The sequence below is a fragment of the Peromyscus californicus genome, unplaced genomic scaffold, assembly GCF_007827085.1.
Source record: "Peromyscus californicus insignis strain IS unplaced genomic scaffold, ASM782708v3 Scaffold_8__1_contigs__length_139910024, whole genome shotgun sequence".
Taxonomy (NCBI): domain Eukaryota; kingdom Metazoa; phylum Chordata; class Mammalia; order Rodentia; family Cricetidae; genus Peromyscus; species Peromyscus californicus.
The window spans coordinates 70535637-70554799 of record NW_026294606.1 but is presented as its reverse complement, the minus strand read 5'-3'; the positions used below and the strand labels follow the sequence as shown (position 1 = coordinate 70554799).

The window sequence follows — 19163 nt, the reverse complement described above, 5'->3', positions numbered from 1 at the left end:
ATAAGAAAAGCTTGCTTGCTTTGCAAGAAAAGCTAAGATCAAAAGCTGTCTGTAATTTGATACTGAAATGTAATTAATTCTAACTCTTTTGATATAGCCACATAAATTTTCATTGACTTAGAATGTAAAATAAATTATACACCCATTAATAAACTCACAAGGACACTGCTGATTTAGTTCCCCGGGACTTTATGAGTTAGCTTCAGAAATATTGGATTATTGGAACTAAATAATTGAATACAGTGTCTATGGACTATTAAAAGATTTGATTCAAAGTTAAGTTGAATGTGAGGGTGAGCGTGAGAGGGTAGGGGCGATTATCTAGGGATTTGGTCTCTGTTTGTAATTTAAATAAATCATTTTGACAGAGACTGACTGAAACCATGTTCAGCTGCTGACAGTGTGAAATTGAGTTGTATGGTGGACAGAAGACAAGCAGTCAAGAGAAATCCCCAAAGGTAAAATTTGTTATGTAATTGGGTCAACTCATGCATGAGAAATGCATGCTAATTGTAAACTGGTGGCAAAATTACCCTGTAGGAGGCAATTAGGTCTTATATGAATCCAAACAACTGACATGGGTAACTTGCTTTCTTTTTGTACACAGCAAACATGGCAGTGGTTTTTGAAAGGAGAGAAAGATAGAAATTAGAGAGTCATGCAGCATACAAATGGATATTTTTTGTTCATTCTCCTCCTTATATAAGAAATATAGCATGCATCATTAAGTAAAAATTTACATGAAAGCTCTCGATTTGAAGTAGTTCAGCACACACTAATTTGTAAGGAGAATGGGGTGGTATTTAGTTATGACCCATTGCTAGTTTTATTAACATAATCAATTAGTTATGAAGTTGGTGGGTAAGAACAGAGCCCTTGAAGGCGTGTAGTTTTAGAGTGAACCTCTATGCTGCTCGAACAGCCTGCGTTCTACCTCCGGTTCATCTCCACTAGTAACTCTGACGTGATCCAACGCAGCAGTGGGTCACTAGCACGCTTTCTGAAGGCAGAGATCAAGTGTGTCAAAGAAAGTAGTGGGACAACAGCACATATTTTCCTTATAATGTCTAACACATGTTCATGAATAGTTCATGCGTTTTGGAACACTTTGACACACTGTTTAATTAGACCCTCTGAACAACCTCTCTCCTCAGGGAAAGGATTTCTATAAGGAACACTTAGACCTTCCTGAGAAAAATATATGGAAAATTACCTTTTGGCCTTTTCTTTCCCATTCATGGTTTCCCTCACACCTGGCTTTGCTTTATTTTTTTCATGTAGGGCAGAACTTCAAAGGCTGATCTCTGCTTTTTATCCCCAATTTTTTAGCCACAGTCACTTAAAGAAACAAATATGTCTCAGACCAGTAATTACTTGTGCATGGCAAGAACAGGGCTTCTTGCTAAATAGCTTTGTCTCGAGGGGTGATTGGAGAAGAACCTCCACAATGCGAGCATTAGCACCTGTGACTTCTGCTTGGAGACAGAGATGAAGGGTCCAGGGATGATTTCTTGAGGTGCTGCTTTTGCGAAAGTCTGTCTCCCCGTTTCTTTTTCTTCCATCCCTCCACATCCAGCTTCTCTTCCTGCTTCACTTCTGCGGCAGCCCCATAATTGGTCGTTTCTCCTTCCAAGCTCCTCTTGCTCTTTCCGTTGTATCTTAAACACCATTGTCAGATGACTCTTTCCAAAGTATCTGCTTCACCAAGACCTTGCTGTGACCCCTTAAAAAAAACCTCCTTTGGACCTCCCCTTTGAGCAGGATGAAGTGTAATCTCCTATGCCCTTTATCGGGCTCTAGTGACCTTTTGCAATTGCCTGAACTATTTCCGGCCTTATCTTTGCTGCTTGTCAACACTGTTTGCCCATTTCTTCTATGCCTGGACTTTAATCTGTTCTGGACTTTCCTATGAGTCATTCTTCTTGTTTGGGCCAATTTGACACTGCTGGAACTGAAGTCCTGACCCCCTGACCCCAGGTGTGCACTCACCAGACAACTTGTGATCTTCCTCACCTCTGGAACAGTTCCAGTGCTCTGAGGAGGAGGTATAGTCATTTTCTACCATCATTTCACACATTATATTCCACATGTTGGTTGTAATTAGTATTTTATGTGCCTAATGGTCTTTCTTCTCTAACTTCAAGAGAGTGAGAATCATGTACTCTTTCATTTATTGTTTCACAATCTCCAAGAATGCACAGCATGACATGTTGTCTCCTTTATTCAGGACATGTCCCAGTCTATTAGTTGGATTTCTGGAGTAGAGTCTTGATTCTTCTTGCCCCATTCCAGGTTGTTCTCCACATGATTTCCTGCAAATTATTCCTAAAATGAACATTGGATTGTGTCATGGTCTCTCTTAGAATCTGGCCTTGGTTCCCTACTGCCTTCAGGATAAAACGCAAAATACTTTGCATGGAAAGTGAGACTATCCCTGGTTTAGCAAGAGCTGAAACTTGGAGCTTTGGTGGCCCTCTGAGCTCCACGGACTTGCGCTTCTGATTAGAAAGCTCATTGCCTCTGCTGGCTCAGTGGTTCCCCATTCAGTCTTGACCCTTCTTTCTATCTCGTTATTCTTGTCCTCTGCTTCCATAGGACCACTGGTGTTTTCTCCTCTGGCCCATGTTGGACTTCAGAAAGGTGTGATACAGCACAGTGCTAACCTGGAGAACAAAGGAATTGACCTCTGCCCCCATCAATTTTTGGACCAGTTTGACTTTCTACATACTTGTCAGTCCTGGCTCATAAAATCTTTCCTAAGATAAATGCCACAGTAAAGGGGAGGACTAATTCTCTCTCTGTCTCTGTCTCTCTCTCTGTCTCTGTCTGTCTGTCTGTCTCTCTCTCTCAAAATATTAAATAATTAATGTTACATCCTGGCCACAGTTTCCACTCCTTTTTCTCTTCCCAGCCCCCCCAACCCCCCTCGGTTCCCACCCCCCAATCCACTCTTTCTCCGTTTCTGTTTAGGAAAGGGCAGGCTTCCCATGAATATCAACAAAATATGGCATATCAAGTTGTAGTAAGACTAATCACCTCCCATGTTTTAAGGCTGGGCAGGGTGACCACTATGAGGAGTAGGGTCCCGAAAGCCTGTTAAAGAGTCAGAGTACAAGATCTCCAGTAGCCAGACTAGTGCTTGGTATGTAGCCCATACCCAGTAAGTGTGTATTGAATAACCAAATGAAGCAATCATCTGTAAAATAGTAATGTATTTTGAGTTTTCTTTCTCATCAAAACCCCTCTTTAGAGGGGCCTTTAGTTTTAGAAGTTACTGTGAATTTTGTCATTCTTGTTTATATTGTTTGATACTACTTACTGTGTGTGTGCGCGCCCTACTTAAATATGTGACAACTTCGATAGTTTTATTGGATGACTGTAGCAATACTTCTTCAGTAAAGTATGATCCATGGCTTCCTACTGTGTCACCTAAGAATTTAACTATATTGAAAATATAAGAACTACCTCCGTTCTAGAACATTGTAGCCAGAGTATCAAAACAAACAAACACCAACACCACCAATAAAACAAACAAACAAAAAATTCCAAAACAAAACCCACAAAAATTTACAAGAACTGCTTCAGTGGTGTACAGTTTCATAGTGCCCCGGCAAAGCACCCGCAGAAGCCATGCAAGGGAGGAAGGATTTGTTTGGTTCCAAGGAGACAACCTATCATGGTGGAGAAAGCCGAGGAGAGCGGCTGAAGCGGTAGAATATTACATCATAGGCTTCTTCAGACCATGGCAGTTCAAGGAGCAGAGAGCTCCAGTCAGACCAGAAGCATCTATCACCTTCAAGGTCTGCCCTTACCAGTGTATGTATGCCAGCTAGGCACCGTGTCCCCAGATTTCCATAACCTTCCAAAACAGCACTACCAGCTGGGGGTCAAGTATTCAAACACAGGCGCCTCAAGGTAGGAGGAACATTTCACATCCAGACCATAATGAGTTGACATCGCAAAATACCACAGGCTGAGTGCTTCAAAGAACAGGGGTTTATTTTCTCACTGGTCTAGAGCCTGGGTGTGTTAGGTAAAGGTTGAGTGGGTTGGCCACTAGTGAGGACTTTCTTCCTGACCTGTAAACTATCACTGCCTCCCCCTTGGGTCTTTCTGTGACCTTTGCTTGTATGCAGGTGTGTGTGGGGAGCTCTGAGCTCTCCTCTTCTTACAAGAGCATTGGTCCAATGAGATTAAGGCTCTCCCCTTATGACCCTCATTTTACTTTGGTTTAAGTTCTTTTATTTTTCCTTTTTTTCTTTCTTTTTTTTGGAGACAGGGTTTTTCTATGTGACAGCCCTGGAACTCTCTCTGTAGACCAGGCTGGCCTCAAACCCACAGTGATCCCCAGCCTCTGCCTCCCGAGTGCTGGCATTAAAGGTGTGTGCCACCACCACCTGATTTGTTATGAAATTTTAGAAGGCAAGCTAAAGTTCAAATTTTTTGTTGTCTTAGTTTTTGTGTTTAGTTTGGCTTGGCTTTGGATTTAGAATCAGTGTCTCTCTCTTTGTTGCTCAGGCTAATCTCAAATACCTGTGTTCAGATGATCCTCCTGCCTCACCCTCCTGAGTCACTGAGACTGTAGGCATGGTCTATTGTACTTCAATTTTATGTTTGAAACCTTTAAAACAAGTGCTTTGTCTATAAAGAATAAGTTAGAAATGGAAGTTGCCTCCATTTCTGACATGAGTGTCTTACATGAGTATGCATGTATGTGAAGTAAACTCTGGCTGTGGACATCACATTACACCAGGCCTTGTGGGTTTAGAAGAGAGAAACGAGTTCTTTTTTATGCCTTTCATTTTCACACTAGGACATATGGAGTGGACTGGTATGGCCTAAGCAAAGGTAGAGGGTCTAGTCAATGGGTTATGAAGCATCAAAAGCAAGGGAGGGTTTTGTATGTCTCATCACGTCAAAGGTTGGGGCATACGACATACACATGTCGGGGTGCGGGAGAGATCCTGTTACTCAATTGGGGGTTGGGTCAAGATTGCCAGAGGAGCTACTATATTTTCAGGCATGTCTATTTTGGGTGTCTATAAATACAAATGAGGATTTGGAAGGGAAAGCCACTTTGAGAACTTGTTAACTTAAACATTTTAAAGTGTTTCCTGTGTGTAAACCCTTAGGAGATAGGGAATATGAGAAATGAAACAGGCCTGATCCTTGGCCTCAGGAAGCTTGTAGTCTCTGAAAGGCTAAAGGTTAATTGTCATAGCAACACTTTACACTGAATTAGACAATGCATCTACCCAGCTGTGATGAATGCTTCATAGAGGGAGATAATGTGTTAAGATGAGAAGAATAACTGTCCCGTGTTTGGGAGATGAAGAAATAGAACTTTTGATCTTACTATTTAAAAATGATTTAAAAATGGTCTTACTGAGGGGTTGGGAAATAGCTCAGTAAGTAAGAATACTTCCTGTGTAAATGTGAGGACCTGAGTTCAAAAGCTCAGAACCCTTGTAAAAGCTGGGCATGGTTGAACATGGCTCTATCACTGTGGGGCAGGAGAGAGAAGAGGACTTCTGGGTCTCGCTGGCTGCCAGCCTAGCTCCAGGTTCAGTGAGACTCTGTCTCCAGGGAATGAGGTGCAGAGCAATGGTGTAGGAGCTCAAAGTCTTCCTCTGCCCTCTGCATATATGTGGGTGTGCACACCCATAAACACATATATACAGTTCACATACACATATCACACACACACACACACGCACACACGCACACGCACACACACACACGCACACACACAAGAATTTTACTGAGTGGTTTACACTGTTGTAAAGTAATAGGTGCTATTTATTTTATTTTGTTTTCTCATTTTTCTGTATCTATTTTTCCCAATTCCCCCTTTACCTGTCAGCATGGATTTCTCAAAATACTCTAAATTAAATCAAACTACCCAAATTGCTTAGCAGAAGTATAAAACAGGAAATGTAGATTTCCTCAAAAACCAAATCGTACTATCATCTATAAGATGGCACAAATGTCTAATTATGGAAAAATATTGCTCAGTTTGTTAATTTAATGATGGCTTAAAGAATATAATACATATATATATATTCACACATACAACTGTTCTAAATATACTTCATCTATGTTTGCTTTTGTGCTTATGAAAAATTTGAAAAGTCCAAGGCGTAATTATGGCTATTTTGCATTCGTCTCCTTTCCCCCTCCTGTCTGTAGAGTCATAATTTTAAATCTTGGGGTTTTCACAAGAGCACCAAGAACGTTAAGAAAGCATCTTACCCTTTAAAGACACATTTATGACTGAGCTAGCTCTCTAGGTGTAGACGCTGTGTTTCCCTGCATGCGTGGCATGTCTGTGCACCTTTGAGTGGAGAGCTGGTGCGGGAGACGTCAGCACTGGTTTGTATGGTTTGGTTTCTCTCTTCCGTGTTCTTGGCCCAGTCTGTGCTGACAACGAACCACTGGGATATCCCCTCGGTGCTTTGGGGTCTTTTCCTGCCAAATATTGTTCTCGTGCAAGATTAAATGGCTGAATCAGTGTGGCCCGAATCTTGATCCTGCTGAGAATATTAAGGCTCCCGCGGGCTGTAATACAGATTGGCTGGCGAGAGCTCTGCTGGAGAAATAAACTGAGTTTCTCTAAATGAATCTAACAACTGCTGTGAACCTTTGTGTGTCCTGCAGCATGAGTCTGTTGCTGGCAGTTAACCATTTATTGCCCTCATTTTCTCCCAAAGTTGCTCCAGTCCACCCCTGTGCATGGATTGTAAACACTTTCATAAATTTATTTCACATTCATTTTCTGCCAGATAAGCCATTTGAGACATTAAATTACTAAGTACTCTGAAGGGTAAGCCCCTATTTACTCTCTTTCTTTAAGTAGGAAAGCCATATTTTTGTGTGCTTACAGAATAAAAGGGCTGTGGTGTCACTGAGAGAATTCAGTAGGCCACGTCACCCGGTTCTTTAGAGTTGATGAACTAACGTTGAACATTTTGATCACATGCCAGTGGTCAGAAGCATATGACACACTTGGAAGGCGGCAGGACCGATACAGAAATTATTTACAGTGCTCCCAAACTTGATTCCATTACTATTGGTGTTTTTAGGGCTAGATTAAAACCAATAAAACTCTAAATTCTGCAAAGATAATGGTGCTTCAGCAAAGGCCTAAACTTAAAAGTCGTTGAGAACAATAGCAGACTCCAAAGCATGGAACACACACACACTAATGTGAAAATAAAGGTGTGTTAGGCTGTCTGTAGTCTTCTGTATACGTTTAGTGAACTCTGTTTTGGGGGCCCCTTTCCTGACTTACATACGGAGAGTGTTCTCAGTCTGCCCATGAAGCACCCATCCCATCTGCTTCCCACATTATTCCCATTTGTCTCCTGACACCTTGTGTATCTGTGTGTATATGTGTTTTGTGTGTGGGATGGTTTAGGAAAATTTGTCTGCGACTGTGGCTTGCAAATGGCTAAGCACACCACCATCATAATAAACAACTATTAAATCCACCAGTGCTGTTTTAAACGTTTGCAGATGGTGCCACAGATTATTATTACTGGGACTCTAATATATATTTTTAATTTAACATTTCTGCACGTGTGTGTGTGTGCATGTGTAGAGGTCAGAGGACAACTTCCAGGAGATAGTTCTCCCCTTCTACCTTGTGCATGCCAGGGAGCAAACTCAGATTGTCAGGCTTGTGGAAAGACCCTCTACCCACTAAGCTTTCTTCCCAGCCCTGCAATAATATTCTTAAAACAAATATTTATTTAGAATATATATATACATATATATATATAATATTTACTTATTGCTATAAGTATACAAAAAAAAACTGGCTAGGAGAAGGCTCAGAGAGGCAGAGGCAGGGACTGGAGAGGTGACTCAGGGATTAACAATGATTGTTGCTTCTACAGAGGACTGGACTTCAGTTAACAACTCCAACTTCAAAGATCCATGCCCTCATCTAGTCTTCACTGGCCTAGGAGAAAGCTCAGAGAGGCAGAGGCAGGGACTGGAGAGGCAACTCTAGTCTAGTTTGCCATTTGGTTTGGACACATGACTTTGGAGTCTCATGGGTAGACATTATTGAAGTTTGTAGTCATTCAGAAATAGACTTTGAATGTACATTCAAAGAAGGACTCAAAGTGTTAAACTGTAAATTCTCTAAAATCTCATCAATAACTCAAAAGCTGCACCTCTTCTTGTGGAAAAAAGAATACATGTGTTAATCTTAGTTAAATGCCACTGGGGTTTCTATGTCTATAATACTTGATTTCAGTCTTCTGGTACTAAGAATGTATACCTGTTTTAAACAGGAACTGTATTACACATCAAAATGGAATATAGAGACTTGTATTCAATGTGGAGTGGAAATAAAATGAGATTTGTACCTATCACCCAGCTCAATAAATAGAACATTTGAAAAGTTTTCCTTTGAGGAAAACATGAGGGCTCATCACTTGACTAGCTGCTAGCAACACAAGCTTCTTGCTTCTGTCTGCTCGTCCATCCATCCATCCATCCATCCATCCATCCATCCATCCATCCAACCATCCATGCACCCATTGACTTGATTACCTACCTAAAATAATCTGTCTATCTTCTATGTATCTATTTATCATCTATGTATCTATGTATCTATAATCTATCTGTCTGTCTGTCTGTCCATCCATCTATCTTCTATCTATCTTCATTTTGAGATAGAGTCTTTTTGTTTAGCATGTACTTACTTCAAACTCATGATCTTTTTGCCTTAGCTTCTGAAGTTCAGGGATTAACTGAACCACTATCTATGACTTCACAGGTTCCTGAAAGTAGAGATTTTCCTTGTGAGATGATGAAAAGATGTGATCACATGGAAATCCAATTCCCATGTTTGGAATAATGTATGACTTTTGGAGAAAACTTCATGACTTCTTGTACCACCAAAGTGTATACATTCTGCAAGGGTATTCAACATTTGCCTCTTCTTCCTTATTTGGCTGTGCAGAATTCAGGTATGTGCCTGTCAATCATTGTCTCTTTGACACCTCTCTCTGGACTTTAGACAGATGGGAGAGAAGATTCCTGAAGGGCTCACTGTGTGTTGGACAGTCTTTCATGTTTGTTATTTCATTTATATTATTTTTTGCATCAATGTCTATGCAGCATTTCTCTTCTAGGATTTTGCAAGCATTGTTATATGTTTTATCTGGAGTCTTGTGCCATAGGGCAAATACCAAAGATAGTGTCTTTTGCTGGTACAGAAATTAGATTATTCCTAAATGGCATTTTTGGAGGCCACATGGTGAGCTTAGGACCATATTTCAAAGTTTCAAATTTCTTAACAGTAGATACTGACTTATATCATTCACTTAGACTCTCCCTGTGAACTGTTTCCAAGTGTGCTGGGATATAGGAAGGCTTTGCATTGCCCCAGGCTTCTCCAGTGAGGTTTATTATGTGATACCATGAAAATGTTTAATCCTACCTCTCTGTCAGGATGATTCCCTTTCATGACACATTTTGTTGCAAGGTTTCTGCTCTGTGCTTAGCACCATGTGAGGGGCTGTGGATTCAAGGTCTGTACACAGTCTTCAGCCTAGATCACAGAACACAGCCTGGGACAGGGGTTAGGAGACAGACGAGACTTTAAGGATTCAGGAATGCAGAAGGCACCTACCCTTATCTGGAGTGTGGTGGTGATTATAAATCACTGACAGATGAGGTTGTGAGATGAGTTCTTAAGAAGGAGTGAGTAGAAGACGAGTTGGCGATAAGTAGAGAACAGAAAGAACTACCTACCACTCCTGTCAGGAAGGAGACTGTGTGGTATGTTTATGTGCTGCAAAGGCTGATTTTATCCTGGAGATTTGGAGGGATAACTAAAAAACAGTTTTATTAGGGGAACAAATTGAAATTTAGGATCGCTATCTATTTCAGTGTTGGGAGTACATTACCTAGGACTGTTGTAACTCGGCCCCTTATGGGCTGGATTTTGCTGTAATTGTCACCATTGAATCTTGGAATTCTTTAGGTCTGAGTGTTGAACTTGGGGTGATTATAGCCTCAGTATTTGTGAGTGTATGCTTTGGAAGCTAAAAGAAAAAATGTATTTTTTCACCTCTGTATGTTTAAGCCATGAAAAAATTTAAAAAGTAACCTGAACAATTTTATTGCATGGTTTTAGAAAATTGAGTGGCAAACGTTGAACTAAGGTATCCATACAGTATGTAATTAGGGCAATGTGTTTACTCTCTCACTGTGACACAAGTGAGGCTTAGACAGTCTCAGGTTGGCAGGTCTGAGTGTGTCAAACCACATAAATATGTATGCATGCAACATTCCATGCAGGGGCTGCATTCCTTCTCAACCAAATGTGGAGAGAAGTCTCAGTTAAGTAAAGTGTCTGAAATGTGGGCTGTTCATGTAAACCTATTATTAAGCCAGCATACAGATTAAGCTAAACTTTTGTTCTTATGGATGACATTTCTGAATTTTGGATGACAAACCACAGTGCAGTTGGCTTTGATACAGACATTAACTATCTCTTGCTTATAACACAGACCAGATACCCTAGACAGTGGCTAGCACAGGTTAACATACTGGACAGAGATGCTACAAGACACGACCCTGGGTCCTTGTTGTTACTGGGATGCTGGAAACATCTTTTCCAGTCACTTTGTGAAGATACTTCTTTTTACTTTGGATTCCTAAAGTCAGAATGTAAATAAATAAAACCCTAGTAATTGGATAGTTTCAAATAACATCACTTTGTGTGTGCAGGGACCTGTGGACCTGATCCTAGTTAAAAACAACAGCACTTAGTTTTGCCTTATAGCAAGATATAGGAAAGACTCAAGAAATAAGTTCCTACAATGTGGGGATCATGTGATAAGTTCCCAAGGCCATTCCTACTTTGAAAGGATCTATGTCAGCCAGGCATTACATCTCAATCACTATGCCCATCTCAAATGGGAATGATAATATGTGATGCTTATTTTAAGTTGGGAGGATCAACAAAAGCATGATGGGTGAAAGCTCTTTGTATGATTCAGAAGAAAGGCACTACACTGAAAATGTGAAGTTGAGCCCACTCTGTGGAGATGCTAGCATGGAGGGAAGACTGGCTTTCCTTTTCGGCCTTTTGTAATTTTATTAAAATATAATGGAGACACACACAAAAAAAGCAGTTTCTTCTGGTTGAAGAGAGCCAGGGAAATGTGTGTGCCCTGGTGGGGGAGGGGGAGAATGCATGTATGTCATCAGGCTGCACTTAGCTGTTCTTTTGAATCCTTCCAGGTCATAAATGGAGAGCAAAGTGGTGATAATAATTCCCAGGCCTCCCCAAATGCTATTTTTTGAAATGGGGGATTAATAATATGGAAAGAAAAAAATGGGATGTTTTATGAAAGGTCAAGATTTCTTAATGTTTTGTTCTTGCAAAGAATATTTGAAATGACATATAATGCTGAAAAAAGGCTAACCTCCCCTTCTTCATAAGGTGGGTGAGTGCTCAAATCTATTAACGGTGTTGAATTACAAGAAGATTTTGAAGGTTAGTATAGGGAATAATTAGAGCAGGCAAAAATGAAGCCACCACGAGCAGTAATCCTAAAGAGAATTAAAACAGGAAACACTGCATTATTTATTTGGATAGAATGGGAACTTGCCAAAGGAGAGGCAGCTGGCTTTCTCCTTTTTGGAATGTTTGTATACTAGAGAAGAAACTGTCCATCAGTTTGAAGCTCACACTTAATTGTTGCTGTGACACCAGATCAAAAAACGGTACAATGAAGTGGGAAGAGACATAGGTAACTATGTGATTCTGGACATGGAAGGCATGGGCTCTCATCACAAGCCATCTGAGCTGGGGTTCTGCCCATCCCAGCTACATCGTCACTGTGGTCCACCACGTTTTAGCTGAGACAGTTTGGCAATAGAGTGTATTTTAGAGACTGAGTTCAGTTTTTCTTTTTTTGCTCTTTGATGGAGACTGAACCTGGGCCTTCACATATCTTAAGTAAATATTCTTTTACTTAGCTAACATTCCAAGCCTTTTAAAACTTCATTTTAAGGCAAGAGCATGCCAAGCTGCTCAGACTTGAGCTTCTGAATCACTCGCCTTACCCTCCTAGGTAGCTGGGATTACAAGTGTGGACCAGCACACAAAGCCTCCACTATCGCCGTTAAGTACCTCCATCACCCTAAAATACCCAGCTTTGAACAAACCCTTCTTCATCCACTTCATCATGGTGGTTTCCACATCCATAAATGAAATGGAAATAAAATACTTACCTTGCAAGATTTTTATGACAATTAAATAGTTACTTTTAGGATATAAGTAAAAGAGTTGGCATGGTAATGCTAGTTTTGTTATTATGTAAGAAACTAAAATTGAGAAGTTTGGCATGGGAATGTTCTCAGGAGTCACTTCATTTTATATTTTCAGAAATAGCAGCAGTATTTCTGTTTTCTGAATTTATTACCATTTGCACCCATTTATTTTATTTGGATTTCCTAGGAGCAATGTTATTTTGATTATCATGGTTCTGTATTTAATATCTTCATTAAATGATGTTGTTAAGTTTTCCTAGAGGCTAGTATCCATTATAGACTTCTCACTGCTGAAAGAAGTTGATATTTTTAATGAGAATAGCATGCTGAACTAAAGCTTCTGGTGCTTTCTAGGTGAAAAAAAAATCTTATTAGTTCAGTCTGGCACAACATGTATTATTATAAGTTCACAAATAAATTGCTTCCCAGTTTATGATGAGGATCCTAAGGTTGTTTTCAGATAATACTCTAACAGTGCTTTGCATCCTTCTAAGTGTTATAATAAATATCAGGCTTATTTAAGATATAAGCAAAGAGAATCTTCATTTCTACTTTAACTTTATACTTTAATTTTAAAAGGCAATGATAGCATTTTAATTCTGCTTCTACTATATTAAAACATATAGATTCCATATTATTCTTTGCCAAAATGTTGCTCATTGGTAGAGTACTGTGTCTAGCATGATGAGCTTGCCTCTATCATCCCCAGCAGTGTCCAAACAAACACAAAGAAAAGAAATAAGCGACACACCAGGCTAGGTTTTGACTACCCAGCATTGTTACAAAGGAGATGTGATAGAGTCCATGTGATGTAAATATGTTTAGGTATCCACTGAGGTGGATGTCTGTGTCTTGGTGTCTATCATCTGTCTTTCCATGCTGTGCTTAGCTATTTTGATAAAGATCTGCTGACAGTCACGTGCAGCATTAGTGAATGTTAGTTTTAATGTGTTGGCTCACAGGTGCTGTTTGTCATATTTAGCACATTCTTGGGCAAATTCAAATTTTCTGTTGTTTTTCATCTAGAAATGAATTTGTTTTGTGATTTGCTATGGATCTCTACATAGTATATTATATACCAAACCCACATATTATAGGAGATGATAGATATTCCCATTAGGAGACTTTCAAAATACTCCCACAGTGTTGAACACTGCTTAGACCGTGGTTCCTTGACTTAGGGGTTGTGGCTTGCCATGTTTTTAACATTAGCATTAGACAGGGTACTTGGTGTTATTGGCATTAAATAAGTGTTTTAAAAGGTTAACAAAACTGTATGTGCACTTTGCTTCACTGTGTACAACCTGTGAGTTTATTTCCAGATTCATTTCCAACCAAACTCTTGTGAGGTCCTGGCCAATTTTCCACACTCCTGGATCTCCTTACCTTTCATTTTGCTCCCAATGTCTTAAATATGTGTTTATATTATGGTTTGAATCTGAAATGTCCCCCCAGAGTTCATGATTTGACTATTTGTTACTGAAATGGTTATTTTGGGGGAGGATCTGGAAATGTAGGAGGAGGGGCTAAACTGGAGAAAGTAGTTTGTTGGGATCAGCTTTAGGGTCTATTATCCCTAGTTGCCGCTTGTATTTCTCTCCTTCCTGTCTTCTATGATGGGAACAGTTGCCATCTGTCATATGCTCCTGCCACCATGATGCTGTATGCAAACACCTGAGGGAAAGCCACTGTTGACTGAACCTTCAGAAACAGTGGGATTTTCATTTCTCCTTCAAGTTGCTGTGTTAGGTATTTTGGTTACACTGGTGCAAAATTATCTAATACACTATGTTAGTATTCATATGAGTTACTAACTCATAATGCTAGTGAGACATTAGGTGCATTGTAGATGATAACAGCTGTACTGTGTGAACCAGGAAGGGACTCACTTAAACAGGTGGTTCTGAGATCTAAGCACAATAAAAGTTTACTTCTCACTCATAGGCCAATGAGTTGGTAGCAGGGAGGGAGGCTAAACGGCTCTACTCCATGCTGTCATTCAGAGATCTAGGCCTTTTCAGTCTAATGCCTCTGCTGGCCACTGGATGAACTGCATCCAACGTGCATTCAAGTGAAGAGAAGGAGTCATGGACTGTGAAAGAGTTCAGGGACTGACCTGGCTAGCTGAATACATCACACCTATCCATATTTCACTGATTAGAATTCAGTTATGTGTACTCACTCCCTGCAGCAAACTAGAAATGTGTGTAATCAGTGTGCGTGTGCGTGTGCGTGTGCGTGTGTGTGTGTGTGTGTGTGTGTGTGTGTGTGTATACAGAAAGTCCGTCTGATGTATGCATACCCTTATATGGAAAGCAGGGTAGATCTTTTAAGCTGTATTACACAGGCAGGTTTTTCTGAGAACTGAACTAGAGTTCTGGGGAGAAGCAGGCATTCTGTAGCAGGAATAGCAGTTTGGACAGGGAATTCTTTTCCGTTGGCTTTGGTGGCAGTCCTATTGTTGAGTCTGGATCAGTCACAGATGAGACTAATGTCCAGTCTGTGGAGTCACAAATGAAACTAATGTCCAGGCTGCGGCGAGAGGTGAGACTTTGCTGTAACATCAAAAATTAGACACAAAAGGTTCAAATCTGAAACGCAGACTCTCTTGTTTTTGTTTTTCATAGTTAATGGGAACTACTTTAAAAGTCCAACTGTACTTGGACAACAGGTACAAAAACAGAGATAGTAAAATTTATGATATAGCCAGCTGTACATATACTTAAATGAGAAACACCGAATGGTCTCGAGGAAACGACTACATAAACATTCCTTTTGCCTAAATAAGAGTAATAGATATCTCTCATTGAGAACCGGTGGGGATGGGTAGAAGGTACCAACTGCCAATTATAGTTGAATAGATTTAGATTTACTAAACCAGGAAACTTATTGTATTTTCTTTTATAACTTTTAGACTTTATATTTGTCTGTCCCTCCTGAGAATGAATCATATATGCAAGGGTGTACAAGTAACTTAAAAACTACAATATGTTTCTTAATTCTTTGAGAATTTTACACATAGATACAATGATTTTGATCATATTTATCCCCTGTTCCTTCCTGTATCTCCTCCTAGATTCATCTCCACCCCTTCCCAACTTCTCTTCCTTCTGTTGTAGTTGTTTCCTTTTTATAAGTCCCCCTGGGTTCATTTTAAACTCCATGGGTATGGGGCCATCCACCATGGGTCAACCTATCAGGAGCCATATTGTTAAAGAAAAACTACTCTCCTGGAGAAGCCGTGAACTACAAATGGCTCCTCAGCTCGGGGTGGGGCTTGTGAGTGCCATAGTCCTGTCATGTCCAGATGATGTTTGCTGCAGTCCTTCCCAATGCCTGATTTTTATGATTTCACCATCCCTTCTTCTGGAATGGTCCCTGAGCCCATGGAGGAAATGTGACAAAAAACTGTCCCATTTGTGGCTATACACCATCTGGAGACTTATTATTTCTACACTTTGACCTATGAGCTTCTGTATTAACTGCCATCCATTGCACAAAAAAATTTGATGTGGTCCAAGATGTACACTAATCTATGGGTAGAGAGATACTAGTTTAGACAACAGTTTGATACTATCTATGGTCATTCAGAAGAATAATAATACTAGGTTCATATAGAGTCTTTGAGCTCCGAAACCATGGGCTCTCAGCCAGATATACAGGACTACACATGCATTTTCTCTTGTAGAAGTGGCTTTAAATCTAATCAGAAAGCAATTGACTACTCCCATAACATTTATGCCACTATTATACCTATGAAAATATCTTGCCAAGCTGGCCATTATTGTAGTTCACAGTGTTCATAGCTTTGTAAGACAGTTGATGACGTTTTTCTCCTAGCAGTCTGCATATCACCTTCCTGTTGTGGGTATTCGTTCCACAAATAGCTTTGGAGTACCAGCCTTAGGATATGGTCTCTTGGTGTGTTATATGACTGCTTAAAACTGAGGAGAGAGCACATGCTCACTCTCTCTTGTGGTTGGAGATCAGACTGCTGGTTCCATTCACCCATGGATACAGAATAAAGTAAACAGCCACAGTGGTTCTCCATTCTGCTATTGGTGGAACGAATACCCACAACACCTTCCAATATTATGGAAACTAGTCAGCAGGGAGGAAGCTTCCTGGTCAGTGCCGACTTGATTTCTCCCTGTAACCAGAGTATATGGTGTCTTCAGCAATTGGGTCTTACCATCACGTTCTGATGGGCAACCAAGAGCAAATGACAACAGCCTACATTATTTTAGAGTTCTTCAGAACATCCTTGACAGATAATTTTTGGGAAGATATCCTCCTCCTGACCCTGGCCTTTTATTTGGCAACCTTTCAGAGAAGTTTTGAAGATGATGGTTTGTAGCAATTACTTTGGAGTCACACTCTTTGTGAAAAGCTAGCTCTTGGGGTCATTTGGTGACCAAAAAAAAATGTACTTTGTGGGGTCATAGGTAACAATTTGCAAATTTTCTCCTCAAAAGGACATTCATATTTTTTTTGGACCAGAGTATCTGTATAGACACTGGATTATGAGTCATCAAAAGGCTCTCTACATTTCACAGAAAACCTAGTTCCTGCCCATGGCATGGCAGACTTATTGAGAGAATCAGGTTTCTTCCACTGGGTTGTGCTTTGTTTTTGTTTTTTGTTTTTTTTCCAGTCCTGCAAATTGCATGTATTTTATGTAGTGTTAATGCAGCAAGTATCTAATGTTCCTAATTTATGCAGTTGGATATTTCATAAATGGAGTTTCTGCATGCAAGCATTTATACACATTAATATTTATGCAAGTATTCAAATAAATGCAAAGGCATCTGTCTGCATATGTGATGAAAACATGCATATGTATGAACAGTTGTGCCAGGGGATAAGTCCCCAAAGTTAGTGATTGCTGAGGTTACACTTTTCAACTTTTGTTCTTTTCAAAAAATTTCCTTGGCTAGGAAACACATGTAGAAAAGTAGCACAACCATTAATATCGATAAATGAAATGATTTATTTAACTGCACCTAGTAGGTGTAAAAAACAAGTCTATTGAAACTCCTTTTTATCAATGATAGGATTTTCAATAGCATTTTACAGATAAGTAACAATTTTCACTAAAACTTTCATTCTAATAAACTGTTGTACAAATAACAAACTATTAGCAAGGAAAATTTTGTATGAATGACTTGAAATTCTATGCCCTGTAATACAGGACTTTTCCCCAGGCTGAGCCCCTAACCCCATATTGTGGACCCTCTCTCTCAAGGAGGCCTAGACCCTTTCTAGAACTGTCACAGAGGACAAGGGTTGATAGTCTTTCTTGCTCACTGATCTACAGCACTCTGTCCTATATCTTCATCAGTGTCTAAAGGGGGTTCTCTTTGATCTCTTATACTTGTAATTCTGCTTTGTCTGTTTATTAGATTCAAAAACAAAGTGTTTTTTTATTTATAAACTTATTTATTTATGTACTGATATATCCCCAGCCCCTTATGTTAATAGTTCATGGTAGACTAGAATAAACAGAATCAATTCTGACATATCACTTTTGCAGTTTAAAGATGTGTTAAAGATCCTACACCCTGCTCCCTCCAGCATCTGAGGCATTTAAAACCCACCAGCTGTTTGGAAGGGACTGAGAATCGTGGTGTGTTTGTCATACTTAAGCAACATCCTTCCATGGGAATTTTGGTGCGTTCATTTTGAGCTGAAATGCTGGATGACACATCTTTTCTTCTGGGAGAAGAATGGTTGAGAGAATTATGGATTATTTAGATGTAAACTTGAAAGCAATTGTTTGCTCAGAGTTGTGCTCGGTTTTTCAAGTAGAACTTCTTTCCCATCATTCACTGATGGACGCAGATTTTAATTTTTGTGTTTCATAGAGAATATGGATGTGACTCTCTATTCAATAGACATGGATAGTTTATAATGTTGCAGATATAAAATAGCTGTGTGTGTGTGTGTGTGTGTGTGTGTGTGTGTGTGTGTGTGTGTGTGTGTGTGTAGTATAGCTAGATTTGCTTATTTTCCAGTTAATATCTTTCTAGACCTGTGGTTTCTAATTAGGGTTCTGCATTAACCACATATGCTCATGCGTGCCATTCAAGGTACAGGGTCATTTGTAAGGGTGATTTCTGTGTCTTCTGTTGATCTTCTTGATTTACTTCATTCTCTTTATTTATTTTTTTGCAAGAGAGTTTATTTGCTGAAGCCAGGTCCTACCACAATATTTCAGGCTCTGCCTTGAATTTACAAATCTCTGCCTCAGCTTCTCAAGTGCTAGGTTTGTAGGCATGCATCACAATGCCCATCTTGATTCCCTTCTAAGTAGAAGACATCCACTTGGGCTCAAGGCAGGAGTATCAAGTGTAACAGCTCTAGTTCAAGAAGGAGTTGGGAATGTTGAAGGCATGGAAGTCAAAGTGAGGAAGAGCACAGTGGCATAGGGTGTGAGAGGAAAAACTAAACAGAGGGGAGGTAAAGACTTGCAGTTTTCCTGATGGCAATGAAAACCATAGGGAGTTTTCAAGTAGATATTGTGACATGATTTGATTTTCATTTTCAAAATATTGCCTGGGCTAATACTTAGAAAAAATGGATTATGTGAAGCAAGAGAGACAAGGTGATGTGGTTTTCATCAGGAGAACAATAGAATACCAATAGATACGGGGAAAAGAAGACTCAGGTTTCATCTTGAGAGTAGAGTTAACAAAAACACGAGGAAGCCCTGTGAGTAATGAAGGGTTTGAGCGAATGGATAATTGGTTGGCCCATTTGACTTAGATGAAGGAGACTGGGAAAGAAGAAGTGAGAACATTTTACTACTTCACTTGGTTGCATATGAACATCCAAGCAGAGGATTTAGTAGTCTGAAAGCTCTT

General features: G+C 39.9%; 1 protein-coding gene across 19 annotated transcripts in view; it reads left to right on the top strand.

Moving 5' to 3' along the window:
* The window catches only part of Nebl (nebulette), a 365241-nt gene that overhangs the window by 211518 nt on the left and 134560 nt on the right, over positions 1 to 19163 (top strand). For 12 of the 19 annotated variants that reach the window (XM_052728294.1, XM_052728291.1, XM_052728293.1 and 9 more), the window contains 2 exons: positions 369 to 458; positions 8789 to 8981. The exons of 1 other annotated variant lie outside the window; for it this stretch is intronic. The gene's annotated coding sequence lies outside the window, so the exon portion shown is untranslated. The remainder of the gene's footprint in view (positions 1 to 368; positions 459 to 8788; positions 8982 to 19163) is intronic. 6 more of the 19 variants (XM_052728295.1, XM_052728285.1, XM_052728296.1 and 3 more) reach the window with 2 other exon arrangements.